The 21,205-nt window shown below is 41.9% G+C and overlaps 1 protein-coding gene and 1 long non-coding RNA gene across 7 annotated transcripts in view; one reads left to right on the top strand and one right to left on the bottom strand.

Moving 5' to 3' along the window:
* LOC126091886 (uncharacterized) overlaps positions 1-21,205 on the bottom strand; it is a 403,209-nt gene that overhangs the window by 114,165 nt on the left and 267,839 nt on the right. The gene's annotated exons all lie outside the window — the stretch shown is intronic.
* Positions 1-21,205, top strand: part of LOC126091885 (F-box only protein 22-like) — a 486,064-nt gene that overhangs the window by 12,496 nt on the left and 452,363 nt on the right. The window contains exon 1 of one of the 5 annotated variants that reach the window (XM_049907174.1): positions 1,164-1,264. The exons of 3 other annotated variants lie outside the window; for them this stretch is intronic. The gene's annotated coding sequence lies outside the window, so the exon portion shown is untranslated. Of the gene's footprint in view, positions 1-1,163; positions 1,362-21,205 lie in introns of those variants that run through there. One more of the 5 variants, XM_049907176.1, reaches the window with a different exon arrangement.

Genomic DNA, 21,205 nt, shown 5'->3' on the forward strand with positions numbered 1-21,205 from the left:
TGGGGCACTCCATATTCAATGGTTCTCCATTCAGATGAAATCACGTCACTATGGATCTAATCGGTAACATCTAATACTACTTTCTGCTTCCTATCTTTGAGGTATGATTCTAACCACTTATTTGCTAAGCCACTTATTCCTAATAGGTCTGCTTTCTGTAATAGGATTTGGTGATTCACAGTGTCAAGTCACAAAATAATCCAATTGTTACCATTTTGTCATTAATTGATTCCAGAACTTTATTTGTGAAAGGATATAATTGCTTGTTCAGTTGACCGTCCCTTGCGGAATCCAAATTGACTTTTGCTGAGAATGTTATATTTATTTGGATGCTCCAAAATTCTCGAATACATAAGCTTTTCCAGTATCTTAGAAAAGGCCGTTAGAAGGGAAATGGGCCTGTAATTTGTGACTTCGGTTTTGTGACCTTTCTTTTATTCTGGAAATCGGCTAGCGTTTCATACTTTTACTCGTTTAATTACTTAAAAAAGACCTGTCAGTAGTGGCACTGGTCCATAATTAATTACGCCAGATGTATCAGTACCATTCTTTTCCAAAAAGGCTTTATTGTGGATAGCTTGTTTTTATGGAAATACCCCTGTCCTGAAAGAATAGCTGATACTGCAGGTTAGCTGAGAATCTATACTGATGGAACGAACTTTAATTACCCTGTCTGGAATTCTGTCAATACTACAAGAATCGCTGAAACGTTGCAAATTTGAGCGTCATTTTTGTGTCCGAATGGCGTTAACAAGAATTCAAAATGTGTAATCACAGCTGTTTCGGTACATTACGTCAAGGTCACAAATTATACAGGCGAAATTAATACCCACAACAGTTAGTAAGTTTTATTTAGAAAATCAACAGGAACACAAGAAGACAAGAATAAACATTGAGTAACGGTGAACAAACAACGCGTTCTGAGCACAAATATCAAACTCCATGGATCGATAACTTATTTCCACACACTTATGCATTACTATATCGTAAATCGCTAAACACTCATACTTAAAGAATATCCTCGCAAGTCGCAACAATATAAACTGACATGCACACTCTTCTCGTGTATATAAAATTATATAATTATATATGTCTTTCTTGTTGTATGTCGACAGGATGTCTGTATATCGATGGTCAGAGTCGCAACTGTGCCTATCGAGTATCGACTACAGACGCTTGTGTATAAACTGTGCTGTTGTGATCGGACGGAAAGTTACTGTTGCGAAAGATTGAGTGTTTGATGTTTGCAAGCAGTTACGGATTGGTTAGTTTATTTCTGCTCTAAACATTAGGAAAGTCTAAAATCGTGCAAACCTAAAGTAAAACTAGTGAGATTTCTGCTGTAGTGTCGAAGAAAATGTGTAAGAAACTTTTCAATAGGAACATATATAACCCTCATCGCCTTTGTAAAGCGTATATTGATTACTATGGCAGTTGCCGTGAGCAGCACACCTTTTTAGAAGAAGGCTTTCTCTACTATACGCCTTTGCAAGTTTTGCGACCTAAGTTGTAGCATTGATTCGAAATTCACAAAATAGAGCATGTGACTCTTGATAAACTATCACCCGCATAGAAAGTCTCGTTATAGAAACTCATCACTATAAATGTAGTAGTAGTAATAGTAGTAGTAGTAGTAGTAGTAGTAGTAGTGCTTGTTTACTTTAATGGGCATAAATGGAATTTTCTGTAACCGAGAACGTATTTTCTAGAGTTTACATTATCCAAACGTGCATAATTTGTATGTGTTGAGCAGGCATTCACTTTTGTTTTCTTTTCCTCCCCAAATCATCTACTCAAGCTGAAGCACCTGAAATTACTCTGGCCAGTTCACCCCATCAAGATGCAGCTGCGAGTTTTGTATATGAAAGAGAGAGTATTGCGGCTTGGAATGCTGCTAACTCAGTCTTCTGCACAGTGAATTCATCACTTGCGGAACAGCCGCCACTACCTACAACAAGAGCCATCATCACTGCTTTGACATGCATCTGTTTTTAGCTCTCTACAATTGGAAGGTCTCTAGTGACAGATGTAGGCTGCTATATTTAATTTAAACCTATCATCAAGTTTTGATTTAACTGGCCATGATACCTCATGTATCGCTATGTGAGATTCTTGTCGGTAAATATAAGAATAGCCATCTACTTATTAAAGCAGAGACGTGAAACTTGGGCAATTTGAGTGAAGTGCAGCAAACCAGTGGATATCAAACAACCTAGTATAATGCCATCATTTGTTTTTATACCATGTCATTACCAAAGAACGGTACCACTCAGGGCTAAAACTGGTGAAATTGAGCCCTTAAGAGTATCTTTGGGCAAAGAATTAGGTACTGTCTAATCCAATTTTATATGAATTATAGGTAGGCTATATGAAGATAACAAACATTCTATTTTAGTTTGTTATTCCTCCCCATTCTTAACTGTTGTTGTTTTGTCACCCCATGAATTGAAGCAATAGTGAAGTAGCCAACCAACCAGTGTGTGTAGTGAAAATTTAATGTATCAGTCATTTGACTGATATCTGCTGGATTTGATTAAGAAGCTAGCATTATCATCAAGATGACTTTATTTCATTTAATAAATATGAAATGAAATGTCTTGTGGCTAGGGCCTTCTGTCGGGTAGGCCTGTCACCTGGTGCTACTCTCTCTCTCTCTCTCTCTCTCTCTCTCTCTCTCTCTCTCTCTCCCCCCCCTTTTTTTTATTTATTTATTTATTTTTTTTATTTATTTATTTATTTATTTTTTTTTTAAATATTGACGCCACTTTGGTGACTTGCGTGTTGATGAGGATGAAATGATGACGAAGACAGCACAACACCAAGTTCCTGAGCAGAGAAAATCTCCAGCCAGGAATTGAACCCAGGCCCCTCGCATGGAAATCTGCTGCGCTGACCACTGAGCTATGGAGGTGGACAACGAATATGAAATATCAGCGATGCATAAAACTCATTTTATCTTTAGTGGATGTTTTGGAATATCCTTGATTGTAGAAAACAAAACTAATAATTAGCAAGGGTGTATGGCGTGTGCAGAAATAAGGGACTAAATGAACAGTATGTAATTATTTTTCATGTTTTTAAATTAACTTGCTGCAAGTATGGACAAACACAAGATAATTGTATGTTAGATATAACTGAGTGAGGTTGTGTGTTTAAGTCATAGGCCTCAGATCCAGGAGGGGGAGGCACATGCTCATTATGTCCATCCTAAATTAGGCTTTCCCTGGTTTTCCTAAATCTGTTCAGGAAATGCTAGGATGGTTCCACCTACAAGGGCTTCTGAGTGCAGTTGTTGATACACATCAATGATGTTTTTCTTTGCATTAGCTGACAAAGCCTATATCATTGTAAAATAACATCCCAGTTAATAAATTAGCATTACTAATAATGAATAACAGCAACTAATATTTGCATGTTCATAGTCATTGGTTATTTTACTTATGTACTGAATTAACAAGGGTTACCTACTGTATTTATGAAAAGCATTGCTAACTGAATCTGTTGAGACTGGCTGCTGTCAGTTTTGTTCTGTAACATATTGGTAATATGTTATGTGACATGATATGTGCATAAACAGAAAGGACAGAATGCTGGCAATATTTCTTTTGTGTCTATACTAGTTTTTGGAATATTGTGTTTTTGGAATATCGATGGTATTAGGAAAAGGATAGACTGCTGCTTACCATAAAAATGATCTTTTGAGTTGCAGACAGGCACAATGGAAACACTGTTACACATTATAGTTTCAGACAAAGCCTACTTCAGCAAAGAAAATACACACACATTCACACAAGCAAGAAAACCTCATGCACATATGACTGCTACCACTGGCAGCTCTGACTGGAATGCAACTGTCATGTGAATATTAGTCTGCAGTGGAGCAGGAAAGAGGGAGTGTTAGATGGATACAAGTGGAGGGAGGGAAGAGCACTGTATGGTAGGGCGTGCAACGTGATGAGAAGTAGTAATATGTTAGGATAAAGTTAGTTAGATGTATGAGGAATGGGGTAGAGGGTCTGGTGTCTGAAGGACATTGGTAAACATAGTGTTCAGTTGTGGCAAGACCACGGCATGAGGGATGCTGGTGTACAGAAAAGTGGCATCAACAGCGACCAGTAGGGAGCCAGGAGATAAAGGGGTGCAGATGGTGAAGAGTCAGTGAAGGAAGTTGCTGTTATCTTTGAGGGGAGGATAGATTACAGGCAATTGGTTGGAGGTGTTGGTCAGTTGTCTCCTGTGAAGGGAATGTGCGCAAAGAAGTCTGCAGCATAGTCATGGCCACTTGCATGTTACCTTCCTATGTCATCTTGTTTATGGCCCATCTAGAGGAAACCTTCATAGTCTTCCAAAAGTGCAAATCCCGGGTCTGGTTTAGGTTCATTGATGAAATCTTTATGTACTAGGCTCAGGGTGAAGGCAACCTATCCTCATTCTTTCACAACCTTAACATCATCTCTCCCATTTGCTTCACCTGGTGCCCATCAGACCAGTGTGCCACCTTCCTGGATGTTGATCACCTCTGATGGCTGTGTCCACACCTCTGTCCACGTTAAACCCATCGGCCACCAATAGTACCTGCATTTAACAGCTGCCATACCATCCATACCAAAAAATCTCTCCCATACAGCCAGACCACATGGGGACTGCATATTTGAAGTGACAAGAACCACCTTTCCCAGTACGAGGTGCATTCAAGTTCTAAGGCCTCCGATTTTTTTTCTAATTAACTACTCACCCGAAATCGATGAAACTGGCGTTACTTCTCGACATAATCGCCCTGCAGACGTACACATTTTTCACAACGCTGACGCCGTGATTCCATGGCAGCGGCGAAGGCTTCTTTAGGAGTCTGTTTTGACCACTGGAAAATCGCTGAGGCAATAGCAGCATGGCTGGTGAATGTGCGGCCACGGAGAGTGTCTTTCATTGTTGGAAAAAGCCAAAAGTCACTAGGAGCCAGGTCAGGTGAGTAGGGAGCATGAGGAATCACTTCAAAGTTGTTATCATGAAGAAACTGTTGCGCAACGTTAGCTCAATGTGCGGGTGCGTTGTCTTGGTGAAACAGCTCACGCGCAGCCCTTCCCGGACGTTTTTGTTGCAGTGCAGGAAGGAATTTGTTCTTCAAAACATTTTCGTAGGATGCACCTGTTACTGTAGTACCCTTTGGAACGCAATGGGTAAGGATTGCGCCCTCGCTGTCCCAGAACATGGGTACAATCATTTTTTCAGCACTGGCTGTTACCCGAAATTTTTTTGGTGGCGGTGAATCTGTGTGCTTCCATTGAGCTGACTGGCGTTTTGTTTCTGGATTGAAAAATGGCATCCACGTCTCATCCATTGTCGCATCCGACGAAAAGAAAGTCCCATTCATGCTGTCGTTGCGCGTCAACATTGCTTGGCAACAAGCCACACGGGCAGCCATGTGGTCGTCCATCAGCATTCGTGGCACCCACCTGGATGACACTTTTCACATTTTCAGCTTGTCATGCAGGATTGTGTGCACAGAACCCACAGAAATGCCAACTCTGGAGGCGATCTGTTCAACAGTCATTTGGCGATCCCCCAAAACAATTCTCTCCACTTTCTCGATCATGTCATCAGACCAGCTTGTGCGAGCTCGAGGTTGTTTCGGTTTGTTGTCACACGATATTCTGCATTCATTAAACTGTCGCACCCACGAACGCACTTTCGACACATCCATAACTCCATCACCACGTGTCTCCTTCAACTGTCGATGAATTTCAATTGGTTTCACACCACGCAAATTCAGAAAACGAATGATTGCACGCTGTTCAAGTAAGGAAAACGTCACCATTTTAAGTATTTAAAACAGTTTTCATTCTGGCCCTGGCGGTAAAATTCCATCTGCCGTACGGTGCTGCCATCTCTGGGATGTATTGACAATGAACACGGCCTCATTTTAAAACAATGCGTATGTTTCTATCTCTTTCCAGTCCGGAGAAAAAAAATCGGAGGCCTTAGAACTTGAATGCACCTCGTACGTTGAAGTCTCACCAAGGCCTGCACAGCCAGGCACTGTCTCCCACACCTAGTCCGAAAAAAGTTTTCCCGTGCCATTTCTCCACACAACCCCAATCCTCCCAACTGCGCCAAGAGTTGGCTACAAAAGTGTGTCACCTTCATCACCCATTACCACCCCGAATTGGAAAAACTGAATCGCATCCTTCATCGGGCCTTTGATTATCTACTGTGATGCCCTGAAATTGGGGACATCCCAAGATCCTTCTCACCCCTCCTAAATTTATGTTCGATTACACGCCCAACCTTGCCACAGGGATCATCTCCCTGTGGAAAACACAGATGCAAGGCCTGCCCAATCCACTGCCCTAGCACTTCGTATTGCAGTCCTGTCACAGGCTTACCTTCCCTCATCAAAGTTCAGGTCACCTGTGAAAGCAGCTATGTCATATACCAGCTCTGCTGCAACCAATGCACAGCTTTTTGTATTGATATGACTACCAACCAGCTGGCCTGTAGGATGAATGGCCACCACCAAACTGTGGCGAAGGGCATAGCAGACCTCTCTGTGGCACAACATGTAGCAATATAACATGCTTAATTTTAGTGTCTGCTTCAGCACCTGTGCCATCTGGATCCTCCCTTCCACCATCAGATTCCCTGTACTTTGCAGATGGGAGTTATTATTACAACACTTTCTCTGCTCCTGAAACTATCCCAGCTTCAACTTGTGGTAACACACCTCCACCAATAGTGTCCACCCCCTCTGTCCTATCCCCTCCTCCCGTTTCGTGTCTCCTGCACCCTTCCATCCTTTCCCTTTCCATAATCCCTTCATTTTCCGTTGCCAACTTTTCCCCCACATCCCACATTCCCATACTGCACCTGGCAGTCTCGTCAGGCCACCTTCTAGGCCTTGCACACCCAACCAGACATTGCTCTTCTCTCCCCAAACCTGTACCTGCTATCCCCTCCCCACCCTACTCCAAATTGCCATTCAAGTGACAGTTACATTCTAGTAGTAGCTGTCAGTGGTAGCAGTCATGTGTGCATAGGTGTGCTTGCTTGTGTGAATGAGTACAAGTTTTCTTTGGTGAAGAAGGCTTTGACTGAAAGCTATAATGTGTAACAGTGTTTTCGTTCTGCCTGTCGGCAACTCAGCAGGCCATTTTTATGGTAAGTAGCAATCTATCATTTTCCTAATATACCTGATATTCCAATCTGGAGCTTTCATTTTTCGAATGTGGGTTGTGGTGATAGACTTCTATGTAGTGTAGCCCAATGTCTAGGTTGGGTTGGAAAGTGATGGTTTGGTTATGAAATGGCGAAACCAGTGGATGTGGATACTAAGTCTCAGATGCAGTGACAGACTGATCTGTAGCGCAACCTAAGGCTTAAGTTAGATAGAATGGTGGCTTAGTTTGTGAGTTGGCAAAGAAGTATTTGAAGCTTCATTTAAGCCCAGATTTTATTCGAATTTTCCTATTGATGATTTTCTTAATATTTTCAGATTTCAAAATGAATCTTGCATCCTTCCTCAGGTGGTTTTGCACAGTAGATACTTAAACATTTTTGGGCCTATTGTGCTGTAATCATCTAAATATCACCCCTATGTAATTAGCACCACATTCACAAGATTTGTTGTGAACTCTGGCTTTTCTGCATCACTGTTGGTTGGTGATTTTCTACAAATTTAGCGAAGACAACTATGTTTGCTGATGAATATTGGTATTTTCATCCCATCTGTAGCTACTTCATTGGAACACTGTTCTAAAAGAGTTTAGTTCTTGCTTCATCAGAAATTTTATGGATATGGAACTAGATTCTGTATGTGGGTGGGGTGACTATATGGCCGGTTTTTCAATATTATTGCATTATACACTGATCAGCCAGAATATTATGACCACCTACCTAATAGCCAGTATGTCCCCCTTTAGCACAGGTGATAGTGGCGACTCATGGCGTGGAAGCAGTGGGCCTTGGTGGGCTGCTGGAGAAAGCTGGTACAATATCTGTGCACACAAGTCACCTAATTGCAGTAAATTCTGGGGAGAAGAACGATGAGTCTGACGCCACATTCAATCACATACAAGATATGTTCGATTGGGTTCAGATCTGGTGAGTTGGGTGGCCAGCATATCAGTTGGAACTTACCAATGTGTTTCTCGAACCACTCCATCACACTTCTAGCCTTGTAACATGGCATGTTATCTTGTTGAAAAATGCCACTGCTATTGGGAAACATGATCATCATACAGGAGTGTATGTGGTCTGTAACAAGTGTACGATACACCTCGGCCATCATGGTGCCTTGCACGAGTTCCACTGGTCCCATGGGTGCCCTTATGAATGTTCTCCAAAGCATAATGGAGCCGATGCCAGATTGTCTGTCCTGCAGTACAGGTTTCAAGGAGCTGTTCCCCTGGAATATGACAGATCCCACTCTCCCATTGGCATGATGAAGAAGGTATTGGTATTCCTGAGACCATGCAATGCTCTGCCACTGTGCCAAAGTCCAGTGCTGATGGTCACATACCCATTTCAGTCATAGTTGCATATGTTATGGTGTTAACATTGGCACAAGCACGAGTTATTGGCTGCGGAGGCCCATCATAGTGGGAGGTGGCAGCCCAACTCCACAACATCTGGATATGATTTCACCTTGGTTTTGCCATGTGTTGAAGACAATTGCACAAGAAGTCGTGCAGTTTCCGAAATGATCTTGCTGAGCCTCTTGGCCATCACAATCTGCCCTCAGTCAAACCCAGATAGATTGCACACTTTCCCATTCTACACATGGACAGCACTCTCTCCGATATTAACGTCATTCAATGGGCAGTAGCGATGGGCGGTTTGTTCAAAGGGCAGGGACATAATCAATGCGAGATTATGACTCGTGCTTACTGGGAATTCCTCGTTCATGGGGATTGCAAGCCCCAATCCCTAGCATGGAGGAGGTTCAAAGGGTTACCCCGACCTTTCGACCTAGGAAGACCCGCTGATTCCTTCAGTGTAGCGCGCGTGCGGCCCAGAACATCTAAGGGCATCACAGACCTGTTATTGCTCAATCTCGTGTGGCTAGAAGCCGCCTGTTCTTCTAAGAAGAAAAGTAATCGCTGACAGCATGAAGGATGTCACGCGACTAGTTAGCAGGCTAGAGTCTCGTTTATCGGAATTAACCAGACAAATTGCTCTGCCAACTGAGAATGGCCGTGCACCACCACCCAGCGAATCAAGAAAGAACTATCAATCTGTCAATCCTTCCCGTGTCCAGGACTGGTGGGGTATCCCGTGTTGAGGCTGATTAAGCCGCAGGCTCCTCTCCTGGTGGTGCCCTTCCGTCAGTTCCTTTAAGTTTCAGCTTTGCAACCATACTTCCCCCGGAACCCAAAAGCTTTGGTTTCCCGGAGGCTGCCTGCTGAGTCATCGGAGGAACTGCGACGGATCGCTGACTGGCATCGTTTATGGTTAGAAGTAGGGCGGTATCTGATCACCTTCAAACCTCTAACTTTTGTTCGTGATTAATGAAAAAGTACTTGGCAAATGCTTTCGCTTCTGTTCGTCTTGCGATGATCCAAGAATTTCACTTCTAACGTCGCAATACGAATGCCTGACTAGCAGTCATTGCTCACCAGGTGACAATGTTATTGCCTGGGCAGGTTTATATCAATCTTAGGTCAGTGGTCATAATGTTCTGACTCATCAGTTATGCACTGCCCACATGAGTGAAATTGATTTCAAGTACTGTTTAGATATGATATGCAAACTTGATCGCAGCAAAATCATACAGTGTACATTGTTAAGAGAAGAATTTTCTTTGCAGTATAGATTTTTGTGTTGTAGAATGAGGCCCTGATTGTATTACATAGGAAAGTTCTTAAGTTTTTTTCCTCCTTCACTCTCTCAGTGCATTAAGTGGATGTATATGCACTGATACACGTAAGTAACATGTATCGTCAGGTTTAATCTATTCTTGGTCCAATTGAAGTACCTTAGTCAAATATTGTTGAAATGCTTTTGTGTCAGATAATATGGGGAATTATTGTCCCATCTCCCTCCTTCCAGTCCTATCAAAAATCTTTGAAAATGCTGCTGCTATGCAGATTCGAAAATTTATGGAGAAATATGATATTATTACGGAAAACCAATTTGGTTTCCAGCGTGGCAAAAGTACTATTGATGCAATTAACAAGTTTATCGACAAAATCAGCACATCTTTAAACAACCATAATAAAGTTGCAGGAATCTTTTGTGATCTCACAAAAGCCTTAGACTCTGTGAATCATGCACTGCTCATCTATAAGTTTGACAAGTATGGGACCAAAGATAATGTTCTAAATTGGCTTACTTCATACTTATCAAATATGAGACAGAGTGATTATCTCATCAAATGCAGCAAATTACTATTCAAAATGGAAAACAGTAGCCCAAGGTATCCCCCAAGGCTCGATTCTAGGACCTATTTTGTTTTTGTTCTATGTTAATGATTTACCGAACAATATAAATACTCCATTGATTTTATTTGCAGATGACACATCTGTACTAATTGATAACCAGGAGCCAGAAAACGTCCCTCTCTACATTATAAACACAATGAACAAACTAGAAACATGGTTCCAACTGAATGGATTAAGATTGAACATCCCCAAAACCCACATGGTCCAATTCAGAACAAAACAGTCAAAGCCCCAAGAAATTAAAATAACTCATAAAAGTCAGGATATAGAAGAAGCGGATTCTGTGAAGTTTTTAGGATTAAACCTAGATAAAAATTTAATTGGAATAAACATGTTGACTACCTGTTAAACAAATTATGTAGATTTGCATTTGCTATGCAAATATTAGCTGGTGCAACAGACATGAATACAAGGAAAATTGCATACCACAGCTACTTTCAATCAGTTGTAAGGTATGGTATTATTTTTTGGGGAAATTCAAGCAATATATTGCGCATACTCAAGTTACAGAAAAGAATAATAAGGAACATGTGTACTGCCCATCCAAGGACATCATGTCACCCACTATTTGAAAAACAACAGTTATTAACAGTTCCCTCCTTATATATCTATGATATTATCATCTTTCTACACAGCAATTTAGAGTTATTCGAGAAAAACTGTTTCAATCACACGTATAACACGAGAAACAAAGACAGTTTTATGCTTCCCACTCATCACTTAAACCTATATGCGCAGTTTCCTCAGTATATGGCAATAAAAATTCATAACAAGCTAAAAGGAAAGAATGTTCTGAGTATGAACCTAGAGACACTGAAAACAAAGTTATATGATATACTTGTCAAACGCTACTACTACACTGTTGAGGAGTTCATGAAGGATGAACTGAACATTTGAGCAGGATAAATTTACATATAGTCTTGTGTGTAAATGTAGCTGTCCTTCACAAAAGGGAGGAAAGAAAAATAAAATTTTATATTAATGTTAAAATTCTTTGTACCAATTAGGCCTAAGTTGTGTTAACCATTTTTTGATGTGTCTCCTGTACACTAATCGTATGATTAGAAATTGTATGTTATGAGGCAAATAAAACACTTCACTACACACACCTACAGCGATAACCTTTTTGATAAGAGACCAGGAATGACTTCTGTATGAAAACAGCTCGCAGCAGATATTTTGAACCTCAACTTCAGTTCTTACAATCCCAATAAATCGCGGCTGCATACTCTAATTTTGATCCAGCCAGAGTTAAATAGTGCCCCCCCCCCCCCCAGATTTTTAGTAGTTAAACATATACATCTTGAATGGATATACTAGCTAGTGCCATTCTACGGTAGGATCACAAATTAGAAGGGGTAAAGACCATATATTAAAAAAAACTATTGCAGATAAGTGTCAGGACCTTCAGGTTAATGATTATTATCTCTTTAAATTGAATTGTGGTAAAGAACTAGGGGAAACACACAAGCTGATAGGACTAAAACTCAAGAAATGAATATGTGCATATTGCTTTTCATCCATGGTTCGCAAGATATCGTGTGATAAAAGGGGAAGCTTAGTTTCCCATGAAAAATGCTTTATAAATATGTACTGGTTTGTACACAGAAGGTTTCTGTCTCAAAGAAATTTACAATATTTGAACTTGGAACATGGTCAAGAATTCTGGAGCTAAGGGATGTTAAGGATATTGGTCTGTAATTTGGTGGGCCCATTCTTTTACCCTTCTTATATACAGGAGCCACCTGCGCTTTTTTCCAGTCACTTGGGAGTTTGGACTTTGCAAGAGATTTGTGATAAATGCGAGCTAAGTAAGGGGCCAGTGCCATACACTGAATTGGAACTCCAACGAAATCTGGTGACTTATTTGTTTTCAACTCTTTCAGTTGCTTCTTTATGCCAGAGATCTCTGTTACTGTGTTCTCCAAATAGGAGTCTGTTGACGCTCAAACGAAGGTATGTTTGCTCGGTCCTCCTGTGTGAATAATTTCTGAAATGCAAAATTTATTACTTCAGTTTTCCTTTTGCTATCTTCTATTGCCACATCAGATTGGTCCAGAAGTGACTGGATAGAAGCCGCTTAGTGATTTTACTTAGAACCATAATTTTCGTTGGTTCTTGGCCAGTTCTTTTGCTAAGGAATGACAGTGGTGGGTGTAAGCTTTGCGTATCGATCTTTCTAAAGGTGCACAAATTTCTACTAATTTCTACCTGTCATCAGTTGTGTATTCTTTTTTGAACTGAGAGTGCAACAGTCTCTGTGTTTCCTCAGCATTTACCGAATTTTGTTATTAAACCACAGTGGGTCTTTTCTGTCCTTAATCCATTTACTCGGCACATACTTATTCAGAGTGTGATTTACAATCAGTTCTCTGTGCTCATAATTCATCTGCGTCTGTCATATTGGAACTAAATGATGGGCATTTGTTTCCAGTAAAAGCACTCTCCTAGCCTTCTTGATCAATTTGTCAGTCTTAGTAATCATTGTTGTTATAAGATCATGATCATTGATCCATGTCTCTATACTGGCACTGTCAACAAGGCCAGACCTGCTTGTAGCTACAAGGTCTAAAATATTTCCATTGCATGCAGACTGCCAAACTAGTTTTTCAATACAGTTTCTGGAAAATGTGTTCAAAACTGCTTCACAAGACTTGTCTGTCTGTACCACCTGCAGTGAATCTGAGACATCCCAATCTGTGCTTGGGAGGTTAAAGTTGTCTCCAACTAATATTGCATGCTCTGGGTATTTCTAGACTGCTGAAAATAAGTTACTTTGAATGGTTCTGTAACTGTCACAGTGGAATCGTGTGGCAATTAGAAACATCTGATAATTAACTTAGTTCCCCTAGGCCTGTTACTTTTTTCCAGGTAACATTGCAGTTACCCAATTTTTGGATCGATAAACACAATATTTTTGTTGATTGCAATGAACACTCCCCTCTTAAGGGTCTAATCTGTCCTTTTGATATGTGTTCCAAGCCTCACTAAATGTTTTGGAGCTTTCTACTGTGGGTTTCAGCCAACTATCTGCTTTGAGAATAGTTTGAGCACGATAACTTTCCTGGAGGGCAGTAAAATCGGGAAGTTTGTTATGATCACTTTAATTTAATGTTAAAACCTTGCCAGTTGAAGTCTCTTTGCTTGCAGTCTGATTTCACTCTTTGTGTATTGACTGCAAGTGTTTTCTAGAGGACCTCAAACTATTGCTTAGCCTAAAGAACCCCCAAGTGTTCAGTAGCTGCTTCCTGTGTGTAGCACATCCATAATCCATTCCGGGGAGTCCTAGGATTCCCCACCCTACGATGCAGTTCCAGAAATCTGCAGCCAAGACTGTTGCAGATTCAACAGACCCTTTATTCGAGGTCTCCAACCAAAGGACACTGATCAACCCTGCGAATGTTGTTGCTCTGCTTGCACCTCTTGAGTGGGGCCACTGGTCTTCACCACTTCTGCAGGTTACCGATATTTACTAAGGATGGCTTCAGAATGCAAGCAACAGACATCATTGGTGCCTGTGTGAGCCACAACTTGCAGATGACTGCACCCTGCACGTGTGATAGTTGCAGGCAGAGCCTCCTCAACATCGCATTTCATTTCAGCCCTGGAAACTGTTTCCCTAAGGTGCTCCTTAACTCGCCTAATATTAAAGCTCCTGATCACTAGTAAACTCCTTCCTCTGTGTGCGTGCTCAGGCGCTGCTGGAAGAGTGGCCACCTGTCCACTCGTAGGATGAATATGCAAGACCAGATGGCTAGCCCCATGTTGACACTCCGCTATGAGCAACATGAATACATCACTATCTGCCACTTACTTGGTGATGAAGGCACCGCCCACCCCGTCACATACGCTGCAAGATGCCTCAGCAGCAGAGCCTGTGGGTGAAACAAGTGACACCTTGAGGTGTCCCATGCGATGCACCAGATTCTCTGCCACCACTACACCCAGAAGCAGTAGCCTGAAGATGGATGATTGCAGCCAAGAGCATCTTCAGCTGTTTGTGAAATGTGGCCAGCTCATCCTAAGCCTGCACACGGCATACACACATCCTAACCTTTCTAATACTACAAACTTAAAAGTTAACTATTACAACAGACAAAGCTAAATGGATAACTTGTGACTCTCCTGGTTTGTCGCCAACAGAAGCTGATGCTTTACTGAGCTGTGTGGCTGTCTGTTCAGAAAAAAATGACACCTGCACTGTAGACTGCACGAATCTGCATCTTATGGTTACTAAACTGAAAGCCTTCATGTCGTTGAGTGCAAATACAGTCAAGGGATTTCAAAATTAAACCATGAAAGCACACAGAAAAAGCTAAATATGGAAGTTGGTACTCTCGTGGTTTGTCACTTGTGCAGATGGAGCCTATATTCAGTTTTACAGAAAATACTCTACACCATTGGTCCTCTACTTAGCTTGCATTTATCACAAATATCTCACTCAACACAAAATTCCAAATGACTACAGGAAAGGGCTGGTGACTCCTGCATATTATATTGGTAAATGAAATCACCCACAAATTTACAGATCAATATCTTTGATATCAGTTTGCTGCTGAATTCTTGAACCAGTCCTGATTTTGAGTACAATAAATTTTCCTAAAATGAAAAATTTTCTGACCACAAATCAACACGGATTTAGAACGCATTACTTGTGTGAAACACAGCTCACCTTTTTTTCACTTGATATCCTGGAAACTGTAGATGAAAGGCAATAAGCAAATTCTGTATTCCTAGAGTTCTGGAAACCATTTGACATGGTGTCCAACTGCAGACTATTAATGAAGGTTCAAGCATACAGATTAGATTTCCCAGATATGTAAGTATCTCAAACATTTCTTACGTAATGCAACTCAGTATGTTGTCGTCGATGGTGATCATTTATCAGCGAAAAGGGTGTCGTGAAAGTGCCCCAGGAAAGCATGATAGGAGCACTCATATTCTCTGTGTGCATAAATGATGTGATGGGCAGGGTGAGTAGCAGCCTGTGGATGTTTGCTGATGACACTGTGGGCATTGAGTGATTGTAGTATAATATAAGATGACTTGGACAAAATTTCTACCTGTGATGAACAGCAGCTTGCTCTAAGTGTAGAAAAAACAGTCCTGTAAAGCTTGAACACGACATTTATGGTGTGCTGCTTAACATACACTCCTGGAAATTGAAATAAGAACACCGTGAATTCATTGTCCCAGGAAGGGGAAACTTTATTGACACATTCCTGGGGTCAGATACATCACATGATCACACTGACAGAACCACAGGCACATAGACACAGGCAACAGAGCATGCACAATGTCGGCACTAGTACAGTGTATATCCACCTTTCGCAGCAATGCAGGCTGCTATTCTCCCATGGAGACGATCGTAGAGATGCTGGATGTAGTCCTGTGGAACGGCTTGCCATGCCAATTCCACCTGGCGCCTCAGTTGGACCAGCGTTCGTGCTGGACGTGCAGACCGCGTGAGACGAGGCTTCATCCAGTCCCAAACATGCTCAATGGGGGACAGATCCGGAGATCTTGCTGGCCAGGGTAGTTGACTTACACCTTCTAGAGCACGTTGGGTGGCACGGGATACATGCGGACGTGCATTGTCCTGTTGGAACAGCAAGTTCCCTTGCCGGTCTAGGAATGGTAGAACGATGGGTTCGATGACGGTTTGGATGTACCGTGCACTATTCAGTGTCCCCTCGACGATCACCAGTGGTGTACGGCCAGTGTAGGAGATCGCTCCCCACACCATGATGCCGGGTGTTGGCCCTGTGTGCCTCGGTCGTATGCAGTCCTGATTGTGGCGCTCACCTGCACGGCGCCAAACACGCATACGACCATCATTGGCACCAAGGCAGAAGCGACTCTCATCGCTGAAGACGACACGTCTCCATTCGTCCCTCCATTCACGCCTGTCGCGACACCACTGGAGGCGGGCTGCACGATGTTGGGGCGTGAGCGGAAGACGGCCTAACGGTGTGCGGGACAGTAGCCCGGCTTCATGGAGACGGTTGCGAATGGTCCTCGCCGATACCCCAGGAGTAACAGTGTCCCTAATTTGCTGGGAAGTGGCGGTGCGGTCCCCTACGGCACTGCGTAGGATCCTACGGTCTTGGCGTGCATCCGTGTGTCGCTGCGGTCCGGTCCCAGGTCGACGGGTACGTGCACCTTCCGCCGACCACTGGCGACAACATCGATGTACTGTGGAGACCTCACGCCCCACGTGTTGAGCAATTCGGCGGTACGTCCACCCCGCCTCCCGCATGCCTACTATACGCCCTCGCTCAAAGTCCGTCAACTGCACATACGGTTCACGTCCACGCTGTCGCGGCATGCTACCAGTGTTAAAGACTGCGATGGAGCTCCGTATGCCACGGCAAACTGGCTGACACTGACGGCGGCGGTGCACAAATGCTGCGCAGCTAGCGCCATTCGACGGCCAACACCGCGGTTCCTGGTGTGTCCGCTGTGCCGTGCGTGTGATCATTGCTTGTACAGCCCTCTCGCAGTGTCCGGAGCAAGTATGGTGGGTCTGACACACCGGTGTCAATGTGTTCTTTTTTCCATTTCCAGGAGTGTAGTTGTGTTGATTAAATATCTCGATGATTCAAAGTGATATGAAATGGAACAGTTGTGTAAGGGTGGTGGTAATGAAAATCGATGGTTGACTTTGGTGTATTGGGAGAATTTTCGGAAAGTGTAGTTCATCCACAAAGGAGACCATATACAGAACAATAGTGTGATCCATTCTTAACTACTGCTTGAGTGTTTGGAATTTCCACCAGGTCAGACTGAAGGAAGGCATTGAAGCAATTCAGAGCCAAGCTGTTCCACATTTGTTACCAGTAGGTTCGGTCAACACGCCAATATTGCAGAGCACCTTCATGAACTGAAATGTGAATGGCTTGAGGGAAGAAGACATTCTTTTCGCGAAATGCTTTTGAGAAAATTTAGAGAATTGGCATTTGAAGGTGATTGCAGAACGATTCTGCTGCCACCAATGTATATTTCATGTAGCGATCACAAAGGTAAGAGAAATCGGGGCTTATATGGAGGCATATAAAAAGTCATTTTACGTCACTTTATTTGTGAGTGGAATGGGAAAGGAAATGACTAGCAGTTGTACATGGTACCATCCGCCATGCACAATATGGTGGCTTGCGGAATACATATGTAGATGTAGAATAGTTTACAGGCTACTAGTGGGAAGTATCTAAGCTTCATAAAGTTGTTTTATTAATATTATGCAAACTGAACTGGAGAATCATTGTTTGTGGATACTTTAATATTGACTTACTGTTGGATACAACTGACAGAAGGCATATACAGGGCTATTACAAATGATTGAAGCAATTTCATAAATTCACTGTAGCTCCATTCATTGACTTATGGTCACGACACACTACAGATACGTAGAAAAACTCATAAAGTTTTGTTCGGCTGAAGCCGCACTTCAGGTTTCTGCCGTCAGAGCGCTCGAGAGCGCAGTGAGACAAAATGGCGACAGGAGCCGAGAAAGCGTATGTCGTGCTTGAAATGCACTCGCATCAGTCAGTCATAACAGTGCAACGACACTTCAGGACGAAGTTCATCAAAGATCCACCAACTGCTAACTCCATTCGGCGAAGGTATGCACAGTTTAAAGCTTATGGATGCCTCTGTAAGGGGAAATCAACGGGTCGGCCTGCAGTGAGCGAAGAAACGGTTGAACGCGTGCGGGCAAGTTTCACGCGTAGCCCACGGAAGTCGACGAATAAAGCAAGCAGGGAGCTAAACGTACCACAGCCGACGGTTTGGAAAATCTTACAGAAAAGGCTAAAGCAGAAGCCTTACCGTTTACAATTGCTACAAGCCCTGACACCCGATGACAAAGTCAACCGCTTTGAATTTTCAGCGCAGTTGCAACAGCTCATGGAAGAGGATGCGTTCAGTGCGAAACTTGTTTTCAGTGATGAAGCAACATTTTTTCTTAATGGTGAAGTGAACAGACACAATGTGCGAATCTGGGCGGTAGAGAAGCCTCATGCATTTGTGCAGCAAATTTGCAATTCACCAAAAGTTAACGTGTTTTGTGCAATCTCACGGTTTAAAGTTTACGGCCCCTTTTTCTTCTGTGAAAAAAACGTTACAGGACACGTGTATCTGGACATGCTGGAAAATTGGCTCATGCCACAACTGGAGACCGACTGCGCCGACTTAATCTTTCAACAGGATGGTGCACTTCCATCATGATGTTCGGCATTTCTTAAACAGGAGATTGGAAAACGATGGATCGGTCGTGGTGGAGATCATGATCAGCAATTCATGTCATGGCCTCCACGCTCTCCCGACTTAACCCCATGCGATTCCTTTCTGTGGGGTTATGTGAAAGATTCAGTGTTTAACCCTCCTCTACCAAGAAACGTGCCAGAATTGCGAGCTGCATCAACGATGCTTTCGAACTCATTGATGGGGACATGCTGCGCCGAGTGTGGGAGGAACTTGATTATCGGCTTGATGTCTGCCGAATCACTAAAGGGCACATATCGATCATTTGTGAATGCCTAAAAAAACTTTTTGAGTTTTTGTATGTGTGTGCAAAGCATTGTGAAAATATCTCAAATAATAAAGTTATTGTAGAGCTGTGAAATCGCTTCAATCATTTGTAATAACCCTGTACAGTTGTTGATGTCCAGCTTTGGATCATTTTCCGTAGTAAAATTCCCAACAAGGATTGAACAACATCTCGCAACAGCTAGTAACAGTTTGTTGTTAGATGCAAGAACCTGCAATGATTTACAGCAAATCAATGGTTTATCAGACCATGATGGTCAAATGTTAAAAATAAAATATTCTGACCTGCCAGGTCACAGAAGAAAGGTGTTATATTGCAGTGTCATAACCAATGACAGTGTTTGGAGAGAAATACAGGAAGTGTGCTAGAGAAGCATTTATAAAGCAGACAGTATAGGTAGAAATTTAATTCTTCTTGAACATATTTGTGCAGCACTATTGAGTTTTGTTTTTTCCTAAAACAGAAGCTAGTACAAGGAACAGATAGCTCGTGGGATTCATCTGTTTTGCACTAAGAAGAGAGAGATGCACCTAAGTCAGATCACAAGCTTTACCTGAGAGTGAAAACTCCATTACCACCAGTACTGTAAAATCCTCTTGTCTGTCACTGAGAAAGCAAAACTCGTGTACTTTGCTCAAAAGTAAAATACTTCAAGCAATAGGGCAAAAATTATTTGGCACACTATTAAATAAGTAACAAACAAAAATAGTTCTTGCAGAAAAAGTGACACCTTCAAAGCATTAGCCACCAAATTGAGTGATAACTTCCTCACAGTGGTATCAACAACCACGGACTCGTTAAGTTTACTTGTGCTGGCATTGCATGTGCCACCAACAGACATTAGTTTCAAAAACACTGCCTCTAAGAATTTTCAAAGCTCAACAGAGGACACTAACAAGTAGTAATCCTGCTGGCTATGATGGTGTGTTTAGCATAATATTAAAATCATGTCGTGACTTGATAGTATTTCCCTATAGTTATCTTTTAATCAGTCAGTGATTCAGAGCATTTTCTGAAAGGCATAAATATGCTGTAGTAACACCCATCTATAAAATAAGCAAAAACTTCCAATTATAGGCATGTTTAACCCCCTTCCCAATCTTTTCAAAACCATTTTAGAAAGTAACTTATGATATAAGACTGACTCATTAAAGTGAACAGAACTTGTCATTTACTTCTGAAATTGGCTTTCTCCACAGAAAAGCAATACAAAACCTCACAAATTAGGTGCTAGCAAGCTTTGAGATCCTGCTAAAGACTTTGATTGTGTAAATCATAAAAATTCTATTTGACGAACTAAAGTTTATTGGCATAAATGGCACTCCTCTTTAACTTGCATCCCTCTTTCATGGATAGATATTTTTACCTTCATAACAAAAAGCAGCATTTCATTGACAGACTGTGGCACAGGCATGAATCTAAATCTCAAAATGGGGAAACATGACATTCACGGTTGTGTAGGGGTCAGTGCTGGGTCCACTTGTTTTTATCATACATAAATAATTTTCCTGTGACTAAAGGGCAGTTCAGAAGCTCAAATTTTTGCTGATGTCGCTGATGTGTTGATGACGAACCTAGCTCAGATGTGTCTGCACATGCCAGCAAGTGACTCACAGACAACAGCTGAAGTATTTATCACACAGAGACTTATTATTATGCAGTTTCAAACAGGCAATAATGACCTGTTAGCACCATAAGTGGACATTACTGGTCATGCACTGGATGGGGAACATTGTGTGGATATCATTGGTGTTCATATGAATAACTGGTTAAAATGGAGTCAACACATAGATGACATAATAAGGAAACTGAGTTAAGCATATTATGCACTTGGAGGCCTCTCTCAATGTGCTGTCCTAAAGCCCAAGTGATTTCTTAGTTTGCAAACCTTTGCTGCCTGTTTTGTATTTTCACTCTGTCTTGTCGTGACTTAATTCAGAAATCTGGTTTCAAGCTAAACTTTTCTGAAATCACTAGGGAAAACAACAGATAATGAGCTGCATTGATAATATTATTACTAATTACAAATTTGACAGTGGAAATAAGCACAAATACTGCTTAGAGTTGGCTATTTCAGATCACTCAGCTCTGTTTATTGAGCTCCCAAAAGCAAATAACCTTAAGCCTCCAGAAGTGTATATAAAAGGGATCTCAGTTAAAGTAAAATGAATTTATTCCGCAGTAAATTAAGTATAATAAACTGGCCCGTAGACCACAATAG

The sequence above is a fragment of the Schistocerca cancellata genome, chromosome 7 (assembly GCF_023864275.1).
Source record: "Schistocerca cancellata isolate TAMUIC-IGC-003103 chromosome 7, iqSchCanc2.1, whole genome shotgun sequence".
In the NCBI taxonomy this organism is placed as follows: domain Eukaryota; kingdom Metazoa; phylum Arthropoda; class Insecta; order Orthoptera; family Acrididae; genus Schistocerca; species Schistocerca cancellata.